This window comes from Pyxicephalus adspersus, chromosome Z (assembly GCF_032062135.1).
Source record: "Pyxicephalus adspersus chromosome Z, UCB_Pads_2.0, whole genome shotgun sequence".
In the NCBI taxonomy this organism is placed as follows: Eukaryota; Metazoa; Chordata; class Amphibia; order Anura; family Pyxicephalidae; genus Pyxicephalus; species Pyxicephalus adspersus.
In genome coordinates this window covers 22303219-22318993 of record NC_092871.1, presented here as the reverse complement: position 1 = coordinate 22318993, position 15775 = coordinate 22303219, and the positions used below count along the sequence as shown (strand labels likewise).

Genomic DNA, 15775 nt, shown 5'->3' with positions numbered 1-15775 from the left:
CTGTTTCACAGAACCCCTTTATGCATTGACATACCTCCTAGACCCAGTTTTAGCAGGTGATATGCCCACATGCTGATTTGTTATTATCCCCAGCCAGTTAATTATTCCAAAGACACAGAAGACAGATCCAAATTTTACTTCCAAGAAGTGCAGTACATTAGATATAATACAACCTTATAAGTATCTCTAAAAGTGTAATAAGTCACTGGTTTGCTAAGCCTTGTCTGTAAAATGGCTGACTGAAAATTGAGGAGACAGGGACTAACTAGTTACAAACAGAAGGGGGGTAAGAAAGGAACATATTAAATACAAATAAACAATTAAAACCAGGCATGGATCTGAAATTATTCAGGTAAAAAATGAAAACCTTTTAAATTAAATTTTTTTCATGCTCATTAATCATCTCATTCATGGTAGGGAGAGGACAACAGTGAATATGATGCATTACCTCGAAACCAGGGTACCTCTGCTTCCTCTGCAAAATTCATAACCATTCATTTTGAGGACACAGGTTCTCAATCCCCTCTTTTGGTTGCAGACAGTATTCCAGTGTGATGACCCACAATTATTCAATCCAGAGGAGCTAAAAGAGAGAAGTTTTGAATAAAGAGCATTGATGGTGACACAATTGCTACTCACTGTCCAGGTGTTGCTGGTCGTTGGTTGTTGCTGGTTCAAACACATCAACATTTTAGCAACAACAGAAGACATTTTCTGTGTATTATTGGTTATAAATACAGTGGTATCTTGGTATAAGTCCTTAATCCGTTCCAAACTTATCAAATGACTAAGAACTAGAGATTTTGTTTAAATGCTAACGCTAAAATGAAGATTGATAACAAAATGTATATTTATAATTATCTATTTAAAGACTGTTTAATTTGCAGGGAACAAATGTGCTTCCGATGTTGACCTCGGCATTACAGGATCCCACACATTTTGAATCTCCTGGACAATTCAATATCAAACATTTCTTGCATGAAAATGGAAAATTTAGGAAAAATAATGCATTTATACCATTTGCTACAGTTAATTAGGTGTTTTAACATTGTAGCTATAGTTGTGAGAATAAAGACTAAATATAACTTAGAAATGTACCACTGTCTCATGGACAAGAAATGTTCTAAAGCTACGTACACACTTCAGATTTTTATCGCCCAATAATCGGCATCGGCCAATTATCGGGCGAAAATCTGCCGTGTGTACAGTCGGTGTCGTCCATCGTCCGGACGACCGACCTGCCGGATCCACGGACGATGGACGACAGCCGATTCTAATGAAAGGGAAGGGGAGAGCGTGCAGCAGGGTGTCGCTCCGTCCCTCTCCCCCTCCCCTCTCCATAGAGCAGAACGGTGCTGTATGTACAGCACCGTTCATGCATCGTGCACTCCCTTGTCGTTGGAAAGGATCGTGAAAGATCCTTTCCAACGACAAAAATTGCAAGTGTGTACGCAGCTTAACAAACAAGAAAGATTATAGAATATTCTCTATGGTATGGTATGGTATGTTAACTATAATATTTATCAAAGTAAATTAAGGAATGGCTACTATGTTTTTGTAGCCTTTTTTGAGCATCTGGATACTTCCTTTTGCCTATAGTGATAAGTGGAAAATTACAGTTTTTATATTTATTAAATTACCCCCTATTTTTTTAGTATTGTCAATAAAATTTCTTGGGATGTCAGGGGGCTACATTCTTTGTTACCACCGGTCCCCCCTATCATCCCAAGAATTTTGGGAGTTGGGAATGCTCAGGAGATTTACAATTAACTCAAAAAGTAGGGAGCAAAAGACTAAAATCAGTGTAAAAATGGTCATAATAATTTTAATTTTATTTTACCATTAACTTGAAATTTTTACCAAATAAATGAATGAAACTGCATTTCTGACCATCATAATTCACCAAAATTACCAAGATCACTATTGTAATCATCTTGATATTTTATTTATTTTGAAAGAAAACAAGTCTTAGGCAATTATATAGTAAATACAGAGCCAGTGGGGCTGGTTTATTAGAGTATTAGAACATGTTCAAAAAGATTGTGTACTTTTCAATAAAAAATTCTATTTTTAAATAGGTGAAACTAAGTGAATATTCAATAAACATTTTTGCATGCATCAAAGAGTAATACCACCTTAATTGTAAAGCACAGTAAAAATTCACTTTTTAAAGTTTTATCAAACAAATCCAATTTTATTATGCAGCTTTTGTGTGAGCCACCTTACTTTATTATTTCATTATCCTAGGAAAAAGAGCTTGTGTTGTAGAGAGTATGGTGCGCATTCAGCTTTTCCTTTTTTTCACTGTTATCCTGCAAAAGTTCACCCTGAAATCGATGGTAGACCCCAAAGATCTTGACATCTCTCCTATTGAACGTGGCATTAAAAATGTCCCACCAGCTCGCAAGATCATCTTCATTCCTCGCACATTGGAAGGAGGAATTTAAAGAATTCCAATACTTTAGCATTTATGATACAACCAATACACATTGTTGCATAACATTAGGTGCCATTAAATTTATGAACAGTAAAAAAAAAAGTGTGGAGTGCAAGGGTGACAAATTGTATGTAGTGTATAGCATATCTAATATAGAAGGCTTTTTTCATCTGGAACATTTTTTTAAGTCTGAACTTTAACATGTTTAGGTGGAGGTGATAAGTGTAATATATTATTTTTTGTCTTAGTTTAGTTATCCTTCATTGTGACAAACCTAAAATAATTTATGTAAAATCCCTGAAAATCCCTATAATAAATTCTAACTTTATGCATCTTTCCTTTAGTTCCCTTGTATGGGGTTCTCTGAGCTTCCTAGCAATTTTGACTACTTCAGTACGCCAAATTTTGCCTTCAGTTCAGAAACGATCAGTTCCCAAGCACAGCCCCCTCCCTCCATGCCATGTCTCTCCTCTTCTGTCAGTGTCTAATTGCTGTCTCTATTGATCCACATCTTTGCTCACCTCCTTAGATAAGCTTATAAAAAGCTGTCATGGAAAGTGAGAAAGAAGAAGGAAATGCTATGGAGCAGCCTCTCTCAAAATGTTTACTCCTGAGGAGACCTTGAAATTATGTCAAGGTCTCGGTAAACCCCCTTTAGGACCAATTCTTTGGGGGTAAGTGAGGCTACCTTAATAAAGAGGGCTTCGAGATTCCAAATAAGCTCCCAGCCCGCAGACCCCAATTCCAAAGGGGTTACATTGAGAGGAAATGGCCCCGCAAGACTGGTAGAGACCTGTGTCACTTCCTATTGTTATACCTGACAATTCCTCCTCTAGCTCTTCATCTTCTTCATGTAGGCCAAATTTCCCTATCTTCTGAAGTAGTGGACACCCCCACTACCCATTAACACTTCCACTGATGCAAGGCAAATGATGAGAGTCTTCCTCCTCCTTTCTGTTTTGTTGCATCAAAGCCAGTATGGTTTCTAACATGGCAATGAGAAGAATGACATTATTGATACCACTGTCAAATTGATACCGGCTGACAAATGTCATTGCCTCCTCCATAGGCTCCAACAGGAAACAGGTATATGAAATTTTGAATTATACCAAGTATTAGGTCACTTACTTGAAGAAGCAAAAGCATAAGTAGGAAGAGAGAGAAGACTCTGTGGGAGGAGTGAAGATAGCCCTTCCTGTATATGTGTAGCACAAAATTCCTTTCTTTATGATGATTATGGGCTCCTGCAGGCATCAGCAGCAGCAGTTTCAGGCATAAAAGCAGAAATATTTGATTTTTTAAAAAACTTTTGAGTAATGGATAAGAAGAACACATTAGAATTTGCCAGATCAGTGGATGCTGTTGCTTAATATGCTTGATAAAGGGAAATGTTGAATAACCTGTTGCTGGTTGGCTATAATGCACACAACAAAAGTCATCATCACAAGCAGGCACACAAAATGCTCTCTGGGTTGTGCCAGAGGTACATGCTGCTTCAATGGACAGAGACTTGCAAACTTTATGAATAACCCTGGCTTGCAAAATGTGCTTTTTTTCCAATGGGTATTCCTGCACAGTACCTTCCCCTTTTATTCTCACCCAGTCATTAAAATTACCATTGACACAAAATTTGCCACCCAGTACGGTTTGTCTACCTGCTGTTCTATAAGCCTTACTGCCACAGCAGTAGTACCACTACTACTACCAGAAGCACCACTGCCACTGCTACCAGCGGAAGCAGTTGCAGAACCAAGACAGTGTTTGACAATTGTGCCACTACCAATGCTTTCCTTTTTAACACTTCTCTCTTGTAGCTCCCCTGGATTGAATATTTTTATGGGTTCTCACACAGCTTTTCCACCTTATTAACTTAATTGTTTCCTGTGATTGTCACAAACTGCTAGTCTCATTTCTTAGGAGACAGGAATACTGTCTGCAAACAGGAGAGGGGATTGAGAACCTGTGTCCTCAAAGTGGATGGTTGTTATGAATGTTCCAAAGGAGGTACCCTAGTTCCGGGGTAATGCATCATATTAACTGTTGTCATCTCCCTGTTGTGGATGAAATGATAAATGAGTGAGCTAGTCCACAAGAGCTGGAGCTTGGCTGGGAGGAATCTGCCTTTTTTTTACCTAGTGAAAACATGTATATGTATGTGGTTGTGGCTGCTGGTCACTTGTAAGGCCTACCTCCATTGCCAGGCTTTTTTAGACCTGATAATGACATTTTCAACACATTAACACAGACCTCAGCCCAATGTCTGACCTTGCTTCTGCCTTCTGTCCCGTACCTTGCATGCCATAAATGTGAGCCTATCTATTTTACAGTTAATGTAATACAAATTCACAATGTCTATTATATTGTTGTTGTTTTTTTTAACACTTAAAGTTTATTGGGTTATTCTATAAAAAAAAAAAACTGGAAAGACGGACATTCAATATCCACATAACAACTATACCATATAAAACCAAAAAAAAAAAGTTTTTTTATTTCTCCCACACCTATCTTGCCTAACCCTAAAATCTGCTGCATTGTCACTCAATCTTACTTTATCTTACACAACTGATATGAAGCATTTTCTTTCTCACTCACATATTCTCTACCTATCCTACCTTTTAAACTGATGCAATGTGATGCTATCTATGTTTAAGCAATCAGTTGTTGTAAAGCAATGTCTGTTTTTCCAACTTTTAAAAAGTTTGATATTTTTAAGCACTCTGTGTTACTGTGTCTTATTTTTTTTTATAGGGCTGCAGTGATGTCAGAGTAAAGTGTGCCAATGCAGCTGCTTTTAATTATCTTCTATTTCCCACGTGAGAAATCTGATCCTCAAGTTGGAAGTTGGAGTTAAAACATTAGAAGTTTCAGTCTTAATTCTTAAAATAAAAAATCTGGAATGGGCCCTGAATGGATTTTTCTGAACACCACCATTTGATAGCAATTGCTGAAAGACATATTTTTTAGAATTACACAGTTTTGGAGTTATAGACAAAACTATAACTTGTGGTACTTCTTATTATCTTAATTGAGCTGTTTTTTTTTATTAACGTTGGGATCAGTTTTTTAGCATTGATGGTATCCCAAAACATTTTGTAATTTTGTAAAGCCAGCTTGTGTTTTTTTTCTTGTTTTCTTATATTGCAATTTACATGTAAAACTAAGCAATTGACATGTGTATATTCTGAAGACAACAGGGAGCATACTGAAAAGAGGATAGGGTAGAGAGATAAGTTCATCGGTCTGCTGCTTCTCATTTCACTGTCCAGCTTGGGGGAAAGCAAAGCCTATAAGTGATACCTGCAAAAGAGAAAGTATAGGCCCCTGCCTTCATTGTACTGTTGGCTATGTAAATGGAGTGGACAGAAATACAAATCCTTTGGCAGGTATAACAGTTCTCTTTATGGTAAATCTGTGTAATTAGCTGCTTCCCTGGAGTTCACTTTTTGCATAGTCTTAATTCCAATATGTACAGCATGGTTAAGTCCCACCTAGCTCTAGCTGTCTGCATCTATGTTTTATTTTTTTCATTAAAGTTTGGATTAATAATATAATGTAATATGATCCACATGACATGGAAAGCAGGAACCAACATGTGCCAAGAACTTTTCCATTTCAACTTAAACGACCTCCCATCGCCTACATTACAAAGTAGTGAAGAAAACACAGTGTTTAGGGACTAAATCAGTATCTGTCAATATGACAGACATGACTGACTTTCAAAGTATAACGGCTATCTTGGTGGGTTTTGTATCTTTAATTATATTCCTGACCTATGTGAAGTGCCTATGGAAGAGAAGTAAGATGCCCCCAGGCCCATTTCCACTGCCCATACTAGCAGTGGGTAACAGGAACTTTCTACAACATCACTTTGATGGATTACTGCCAGCCTTAAAAAAGGTGAGTGCGAAGTCAATATCAAATGAATATCAAATGAATAGCAGGAAGTATTTTATTGATAAGATTGCATTTTTTGTTGCTACAATGTCTTAACTCAAGGTAATCCCAAGTGTTTCCTAGTATTATGATTTTCCCTCATCTTCCCTCACTTCCTGATGCCTGTATAAATTTGGATTTCTATGGTCAACAGGACAAAGGCTACATTTCACCAACAAGCAGTGTAAGGAACAGTTTATCAGAGAACACCTCATCAAGGTAAACAAGACTGCCCAAAATGCTTATGTTTTTTGTATACTAAGATTCTTTATTTTATGTAACATTAGTAGCACTTTGGTTTTGTTTGTGAAAAAAAGCTGTTGTGAATTTGGACTTGAGTGTACAATGGGTTAACGTAAGTGTTGTATAATATTAAGCAACTCCCCATTGGCACCTTTTCTTTCCTACATGATGTCCCTTCCCAACTCTTTCCTAATTTCCTTTATTAAATACACTTACAATAATGCAATCTTTGTTTAAAGATTATTTGTATTATAAGATGTACAAATGCACCATGTTTGGTAGCAGTTCTTGTGCATATTTTCCCTGATTAATGATAACTCATTCAAACAATTCAGCATTTCTAAATGCAAAACAATGCATTTAATGTAAAAGTATCATCCAAAGGAGGCCTTAAATTACCTATATAGATCCTTGGTTAGACTTACTTTAGAAGCCTGTCTCGAGATTGTGGAACTTTACAAAAACATATTAATAACAAATAGTAAGTCAATGGACAGGTAACAAAAATAGTGAAACATCTGATGCATAAAACATGTCAGAAAAGTCTAGAGGAACTTAGAAAGCACAATCCTGAGGAGAGAAGAAAAAGGGTATAAACCTGAAACCTTTAAATACAGGACAGGACAGCAATAAACATAACATGAGGGTGTGACTACAAAATAGCAGGAGGAAAGTTCAAACCTAACCTTTGAAAGCTGGGCCATTTCTGTCCATATTGCTGCCCTAATACAAATATATATGCATACCATATAGTTTTAACTGATTTTTTTCTGGGAAATGTCATCCACACCAATTAAATGTATTTAAAATGTTAAAACATTTATTGTTACAAACATTAAAAATATATCTTTTGTAATCCAAATCGATGTATATTTCCTGTATTAGTCAGTATAGAATCCAATCTCAGTAAAAACACAGGGTTCTTTTTGAATCTCACAAATTAAGTTGGTAATTTCCTCAAGATATTTGGGTGCCTATGTTGTTTATAATCAAGTCTAAACAGGTTACTTGAATCATAAAATAAATACCTTGGATTTATATTTCAGTTGGTTTATATTTGAGTATGTACAGTACAATTACAGTGACATTAGCATAATGACATGGGGCCAAGTCTGCCTCCCCTCTTCTCATACCTTTATTCTAGGTCTGTACCAACCATTACCACAACACGCATGTCTAAATATATATTGGGCTCTGCAGAAATAATGGTAAATATATCCTTTATACTGCATTATATGGCAGCGCTAAAAAAAAATAAATGTGGCGAATAAATAGACGACAATTTTTAAAACACTTTGTATAACTGTTCAACTGTAAGAAACTTCACTATTGATAGAAACCTTATTTATTAAGATGAAAGTAGAATAGCGAATGTTCCCTATTAAGCCATCCAAAAGAAATGCTTTAAATATATCTACAGATTTCCAAAAAATATGGTCCGGTCTGCACTGTTCATTTTGGATCAAGACCTTTTGTTGTTGTTACTGGGTGTCAAGCCTTAAAGGAGGTGTTTATTGATTATGGAGATACCTTTCTAAGTCGAGGATCCATGCCCGTGTTGGATCGTCTGTTTAAATTCGAAGGTGAGAACTAACAATTTAAAAGATACCTTCTAATTAAATCTGAATATTTGGCATTGAAATTAATCTACCTGCTTATTGACTTGAAATTTAATTCTGTTGTTTAAAGTGGATCTTTCAGAAACTTTACAAATCTGTATACATATACATATGGGATGAACAGGTAAACTAGAAAAACGTATGGATAAATAAAGGGCAAAGCTTCTGTCTCTTTATCAAGGCCTCATTTTTTTTTTATAAAATATACCTTGAAGACAAACCTTAATTTAAACAAAGATAGTTATTGACATTGCCATTGCAGACCTTTTCCTTAAAATATTGGTTACTTTAAATGTTCTGGTTCCTATAAGGAACATACAGCACATGAAAACCAGAGAAAGATTGGAATTTCTAATCTCTATATTTGTTCCTTGTTGGTGATTTAGTAGACATTAAAGCCTCAATTTCAACATGAAATACAGAAAGCTTGCATTTTCTAAAAGAATGAATCTTTAATGGCAGTTCATGTTTTTCATTTCATTCATGTATTTTATGAAAGGATCATTTGGACCAATTCAATTCAAGTCATATTTTTATTATTATTGTTGGTGATGTTCTTCAGGATTATCTTTTGCCAGTGGAGATACATGGAGACAGTTGAGACAATTTACCATGCAGACTCTTTAAGATTTTGGAATGGGTAAAAAAAGTTTAGAAGATCCCATCCTGGAGGAGGGGCATTATCTTGTGGAACACTTTAGAAGCCTAAATGGTTAGTGTGTTTCACTCTTCCTGTTCTGTTAATACTTTAATTTTTTTCTGTATATGGATAAAACAGCCTAACTCAATTTTTACGCAAAATATTGTTCATAGACATAAAGGTTATCCATAAACTGTATCTATTCAAAGACACGTGTAACATCTGAGTTCTCCTGTAATCATCCATAATATAAAGCCAGCCTGTTTGGAGACTAGATATTTCACAAAGCTACAAAGAAATAGTTATATATCTTGCCTTGTTGACATGAGAATCTCTGCAAACTCTTCACTACTGACAAGTCTATGCTTGCTATGACATATGCAACAGTCTCTTTTCCCCAGATAACCTGGCCTGTGTTAAAATATTCTGTAAACTGAGCACTGTAAACTGAGAACTGTAAACTGTAAAAAAACTGAGCACACTTCATCTAATTAATGTTGGCTTATCATATGCTATACAATCTGATTTTACAATCTTTTATAGAACTATCATCTACTACCCTGTTTCCCCGATTATAAGGCACTCTGTTATATTTTTTGAAATGCCAAAATATGCCCTGGGTCTTATTTTCAGGGGATGTCTTATTTTTCCATGAAGAAGACTACAGTACACATTTATTGTTGAAAGTCACTCATGATCACTCATATTTGATACAAATTGAATAGATTGTATAGGTTTATAACAATGCTTTGTTTAGACTTAAGAAGACAGTGTAGAAATTGTACATTCAGATATATATGGCAAGCCTTGTCCTCTCGGTTCCTCCACCCGGCATCCTCTGCATCCAATGAGTCATCAGGATTCCTGGTGATGTCAGTACGCGCGGCCGTTGCGCCGGGGGGGGGGGGTCTTTGGGAATTTTAAATCTACATGTATTGCATTCAATACAAAATAACTATTGAATGTAATGCAGTGGATATATATGTGTAAAAGCAGTACATTGTTTTTCATGAAAATGTATTTTACAGTATATTATAATAATATATCATACTATATTTATATAGTACTTTTTTATTTTTTTTTATTTTTAAAAAAATATTTTTTTTAAAATATTTTTTTTTTTTAGTTTATTTAATTTATTATTTTGACATGATTTTGTGTTTCAAATTTAATTATACTATTACTATTATATAATACTGTAAAACAAATTTTAATAGACATAAATCCAGACAGAAATTTACCGCTCAGGAGGTTAATGCACATTTTGCGTAAGGACAAGTTAGTCTGAACAGGCAAATTTTCCAGATTTAAGCACACTATACTTCATACATGGTATGTGCTGATGTTTTTGCTTGTTTCAATGTTAAATTTTCTTTTTTGTTCTTATATTTCAACTGTTTTGATCTGGATATATCATAGTCATTATTCATCAAGAGATTGATGAAGTGATTGGACAAGGCCGGGAACCCAGAGCAGAAGATCAGAACCAGATGCCATACATGAACGCTCTTATTCATGAGATCCAGAGGTACGGTGACATCTTTCCAATGGGTTTTGCCAGAGCCACCAGCAGCGATATAACATTTCATGGCTACCACATACCTAAGGTAAGTCAAAATCATCAAATGAGGATAGCTTACAAATAAAGCAGAGAACAAGAAGCTAGTTTGCTAATGTAAATAGTGGGCAACATTTCCAGTGGCTGGTGGTTTTTGGGGGTGGTGTGTACAATAGCATTCCGCCATGAAGAGCTGGCAGCATCACCATGCTGTGTGGCAAGGTGAACATTCAACTGTTTTGCTGTTTGCTGCTTACAAAATTTAACATTAGCTTGCAAACTTGCCAAACATCTAACAACTAGAGATTTTGTTTTAAGATAATAATAAAGCTAATCCTAGCTCACAAAAGTGTATAATAAAGCCGCTCCCCTATGTAACATATGGATAACAAAGATAAGACAGAGAACGCTGGGGTTTTGTGTGGCAAATCAAGATTATTTTGTAAGAGAATAATCAGTAACAACTTTCATATGTATTAAACATACATTGCTTGCTTGGTACTTCCCATTTTAAGTCATGGAATATTTGACCAATTGATTACACAAAGTAAACTCGGATCAAGTAGTGGTGCAAAACGTCTTGTATCCCCCAACATGTTTCGCAGGTAGGCTTCCTCAGGGACGTACCAAGAATGTTAATGAGATCAGTGTTGACAGGGATTTCTTAGGAGTATTTCTATGGTTCAGATGAAATCGAGTGGTTTAAGTTTTTAGCTGAAGAACAGGATGTCAAACTCTTTAACCCATTACACATCACCCTAGCTTTCTCTGTCCTTCTTTTATTATCCTAAAGATTTTTTCATCAACACTAAATGAAGATTAATAACAACATAATATCTGTAATTAACTATAAGAAAAACTGTTTAACTTGCAGGGAACAAATGTGCTTCCTATGTTGACCACGGCATTACAGGATCCCACACATTTTGAAACTCCTGGAGAATTCAACATCAAACATTTCTTGGATGGAAATGGCAAATTTAAGAAAAGTAATGCATTTCTACCATTTTCTGCAGGTAATTAGGAGTTGAAACACTTTAAACTATGTTAGTCTATTTTAGAGACACTATGGACTAAATATAATTTAAGATTGTACCCTTGTCTTGAGGACAACAAACTTTCTTACAAAGAGATATGGTAGCACAGTGTTTTTCAACCGCTGTTCCGCGGCACACTAGTGTGCCTTGAGAGATCTTCGGGTGTACCGTGGGAAATTATCCAATTTCAGTTAATTGGTCCCAAAATGATTTATTTACTGCAAAAAATTTGTCTTCATTTGTCTATACCAGCGATGTATAGTGATAGGCAGAACCAAAAAAAAACTCTTCCACTAGATGGCAGCAGGTAGCTAATTTACATGTCTGACTTTTTGGTGGTGTTCCGTGGGATTTTTCTAATTGTAAAATATGTGCCGCGACTAAGAAAGTTTGGGAAACACTGTGGTAGCAGATAGCTCTGTGCATTTTCTGTTATTCCTAACTCCAGATCCTAGGAAATTAAGGTTTTTGCTGCCTTGTTTGGGCATCTGGATACTTCCTTTATGTCTTTAATAGATGAACATGTCAGAGGCGCTATATTTTTCATGTTACCACAGGTTCCCCTAACATACCAAGAATTTTGTGTGACAATACTATGATCCGGAGGCTTTAATACAATTAGTGCTCAGTCAAAAAAAAAATCACCAGAATAGTTAAATAAAACTGCAACTCTGACCATCATTTACCAAAATGACCATGATCCCCATTATGATCAGTTACTTTATCTCATTTTGTTTCCTACTTTTTGAAAGAAAAATTTCCATTTCTTTGGCCATTACATAGCTAATTACAGAGCCAGTGGGGTAGATTTATTACAGTATTAGGACATGTTCACAAATATGTTTATTTTTTTAAACAGGTGAAGCTAAGTAAAAATTCAATTTGCAAAAACCTATAAAAGGAAAAGTTTTGCTTATACATGAATAATGATAATCAGAGCATGTTCTCCTTATTTGTAAAGCAAACAAAATGTACAAATTCACTTTGCAAAGCACCGTTTTTTAACTTATAGATCATTGTTGTGCAAACAGATCCAATTTTTTGATGCAATATTTTTTTTTGTGTTTTCTGTCCTATTGTGTCCTTACATTATCCTAGGAAAAAGGGGCTGTGTTGCAGAGAGTCTGGTGTGCATTCAGCTTTTCCTTTTCTTCACCATTATCCTGCAAAATTTCACCCTGAAATCCACGGTGGATCCCAAAGATCTTGACATCTCTCCTATTGATAGTGGCATTGAAAACGTCCCACCAGCTCGCAAGATCATCTTCATTCCTCGCACATTAGAAGAAGGAGCCTAAAGAATTCTTATATTTTATCATTTCAGATACAACTAACTTACATTGGTGCAAAACATAAGCTGTCAATAAAGTTTATGTAATTAGAAAGTGTGGGGCAAGAATAACAAGTTGTTTGTATCATTAATATTACAGTATATCTAACATAGAAGTTTTTTTTTCAGCTGGTAATTTTGCAAACAGCAACCCTCTGTTTTCAGTCTGAACGTATAACTTTCACCATTTTTACTATCATTACTTATAGTAGGCTGTGGGGTAATAAGTTATAATATATGACATTATGTCTTTGAATTTAGTTATCCCTAAATGGACCACAAACCTAAAATGATTCTGGTAAAATGCTGCTTTGCATGTTGTTTTTTTGTGCCGAAAAACTGACAATGATAAATAAATGTTCTTTTGCAGTTTTTTTCTCTTTTCCTGATAATGATTGTAAAATCTAAATATTAACTGTACTGAACATTCAAATGTATCCTAATATCTTGTAACTGCTGATGTCATTGCCTTTGCTGTTTTATTAAAACACTGCTAAAAAATTACCCTCTAAAAAAGTTAGTGAAATGCCTTATTTCAGTAAAAAGAATTAAAGAGACCAAATCTAAATACATTCAATAGCATTTAAAACCATGGCTACAATCTTCTAAGCCAAATCATGATAAAATAGTGTTCTCGGGCTCCACTATTAAAACAAAGATATGCAAAGACATAACAAAGGGTTTAGCAACAGCCTAGTACAATGGAAGGAATACTCAATCTCTGAACTATAGCATAATGTACAAAGAGACAACTATTAAAATAACCTTGTGAAGTTTCCATTTGTCATTTCATTAGGACAGGGTGCACAATTACCTAGGGAAGTCAAAATATAAAAAAAATTTTACTTTGGGATTAAGATCCCCGGAGTGTTGATCTCCTGTGCCCTCTTCCACACACACTTACTAATTTCTCCAGTTAACCCCCACATTACGTTACTAAAGGATAAAGTAAAATTAGAAAGTTTACATAGAAGCAATAGAGCTACTTTACTAAAGGAATCGACTGCTCACTTTCCAAGGTGAATTAACCCAAGAATATGAATACAGAAATATGTTAAAGTGGAACTATCATCAATGTTTTTACATTATATAAAAGGGTGCGTACTAAAGGGGAAACCCGCAGCCTTCTGGGATACATACGTCATGTATGCCAGGAAGCTGTGGGCTGTTCCTTCTGTGCATGTGCATGGAGATTGACACATTTTAATTTTACATTTACAGCAAGGCGTGTAACCCGATTGCACACCCGTGCAGTACGAGATTGGGTGACTTTAGCAGAAGAAGATAGAAGAAGACGGTGGTGCCCATTGTCCAGTCCACACCATCCTGTCTGCCTTCTTCTTGCCAGTATAGACTGGGCACTGGATGACTAGACTAGGGTTGCAAAGGGATCAATGGCTTTCCACCTGTACATGTAGGTGTCATTATTTTAATAAAAGATGAGTGTGGCATCAGAACTGAACTCCAGTGCCAGTACCTGAATTTGACATGATGCTAGCCTCTAGCAATTTTTTTAATTCAGCAGCACTTAGACTTGTAGAATTAATTGGTGGTCTGGAAGTCAATAGTGGTGTTAAGTAATGATATCAACAAATGAATAAGCTAAGAGATGAACTCATCTGTGTCACTTGGTAGCCTTACCATCCAGCCATAGGCCTGGGGAAAACCTTATACAGTCTATAACTGTAGCAGGAAAAAGTAATCTGCCTGTGCAAATTTCAGAACTGCTTGGAAAGAAATACAAATTCTTTGGCAAGTAATATATCTTCCACATATGTTCTTCATTTCTGTATTTGGCTGTTTGACTGTAGTTCAGATTTATTAACTTCTTATGGGTTAGTGAACCCAAGAACTATTTTTTTTTTAATATAATTTTTTAACAATTGAAATCTGGAAACTTTATTAATTTAACACTTAACACAGGAGGCAGAAAAGAAAGGGCAAAAAGGCAATCTTAACCAGTATACAAATAAGACCATCCCTATATTAGTGTTGGAATATCAACCTATAATGCAATAAAAAAACATTGTTAAAACATTTGTTGATGCAGTAAAGCAAAGTAGTTTATTTGGAAAGTCCTCTTTGTGAGTCTTACATGCTATAGGTTTTACAATGTCTTGTGTAGAATTCCTAAATATTATTAGTATATTACAGTAGAACCTCGATTATCCGGCCTTTTCTAGGGCTGCAGGAGCAATCAAGAAAGCGGAGCTGTCGGTGCTGGTTATCTGGGTTTTTTCGGTTATCTGAGTTCCGGATAACTGGGTTCTACTGTATATGGTATATTTCTCACTGTAAGCTCACATCTGGGGGCAGAAGAAATAGCGCAAGAATCCAATAGGCTGTGCTGCAGTGCAAGAAGCATGCTGAAAGAGAGGGGAGAACTGAAAGGCATAGAGATAAGTGTCCTACTTTTTTTTCACAGTTCAGTCATTAAAGGGGGGGGGGGGTGTAGATTAAAAATTTGAAAATGAAAACACAGCAGAGAAAAATGAGGTGTGCACTGCCAGAAAGTATCGTGATATGTGAAATAGCTGTGGACTAAATGTGCATAAAAACTCAGAATTTGCTCAGAATTTATATATATATATATATATATATAGGTATTTCATCTGTGTTTTTACCTGTTTGCTTGGAGTTCAGCTTTTTTGATACGGAGCAATGCCAAGCTCTTACTTGTGGTGGGCACTTCTCTGTCAGCAAAGCATAAGTATGGTTTAAGATCCCTATTAAATTTATTATCCATCTATCCCCATTATATATTACAATGGTTCTGTTAGGATACGATTATCTGCCCGGCAATCCCATGCAGTAAGCCACCTCAGTTCATTACGCCCTGTTTAGTCCCTCCGATGGTGTCACTTAAAGGGGCAAAGGAGATCAAGGAATTAGCTGCCTGTCCTCTGCCCTGCTGTCTACAGCATCCCCAGTTTCCCTTTAGCTGTAGATGTTCTCTGAGAATCCACTGGTGTGGGATG

At 35.8% G+C, this 15775-nt stretch overlaps 1 long non-coding RNA gene across 1 annotated transcript; it reads left to right on the top strand.

The window, feature by feature from the left end:
• Positions 1-6253: 6253 nt before the first annotated feature.
• LOC140343995 (uncharacterized) lies at positions 6254-8173 on the top strand. The gene is made up of 3 exons (XR_011923439.1): positions 6254-6334; positions 6525-6589; positions 8034-8173. It is a non-coding gene; the product is annotated as an uncharacterized lncRNA (long non-coding RNA).
• Positions 8174-15775: the final 7602 nt, after the last annotated feature.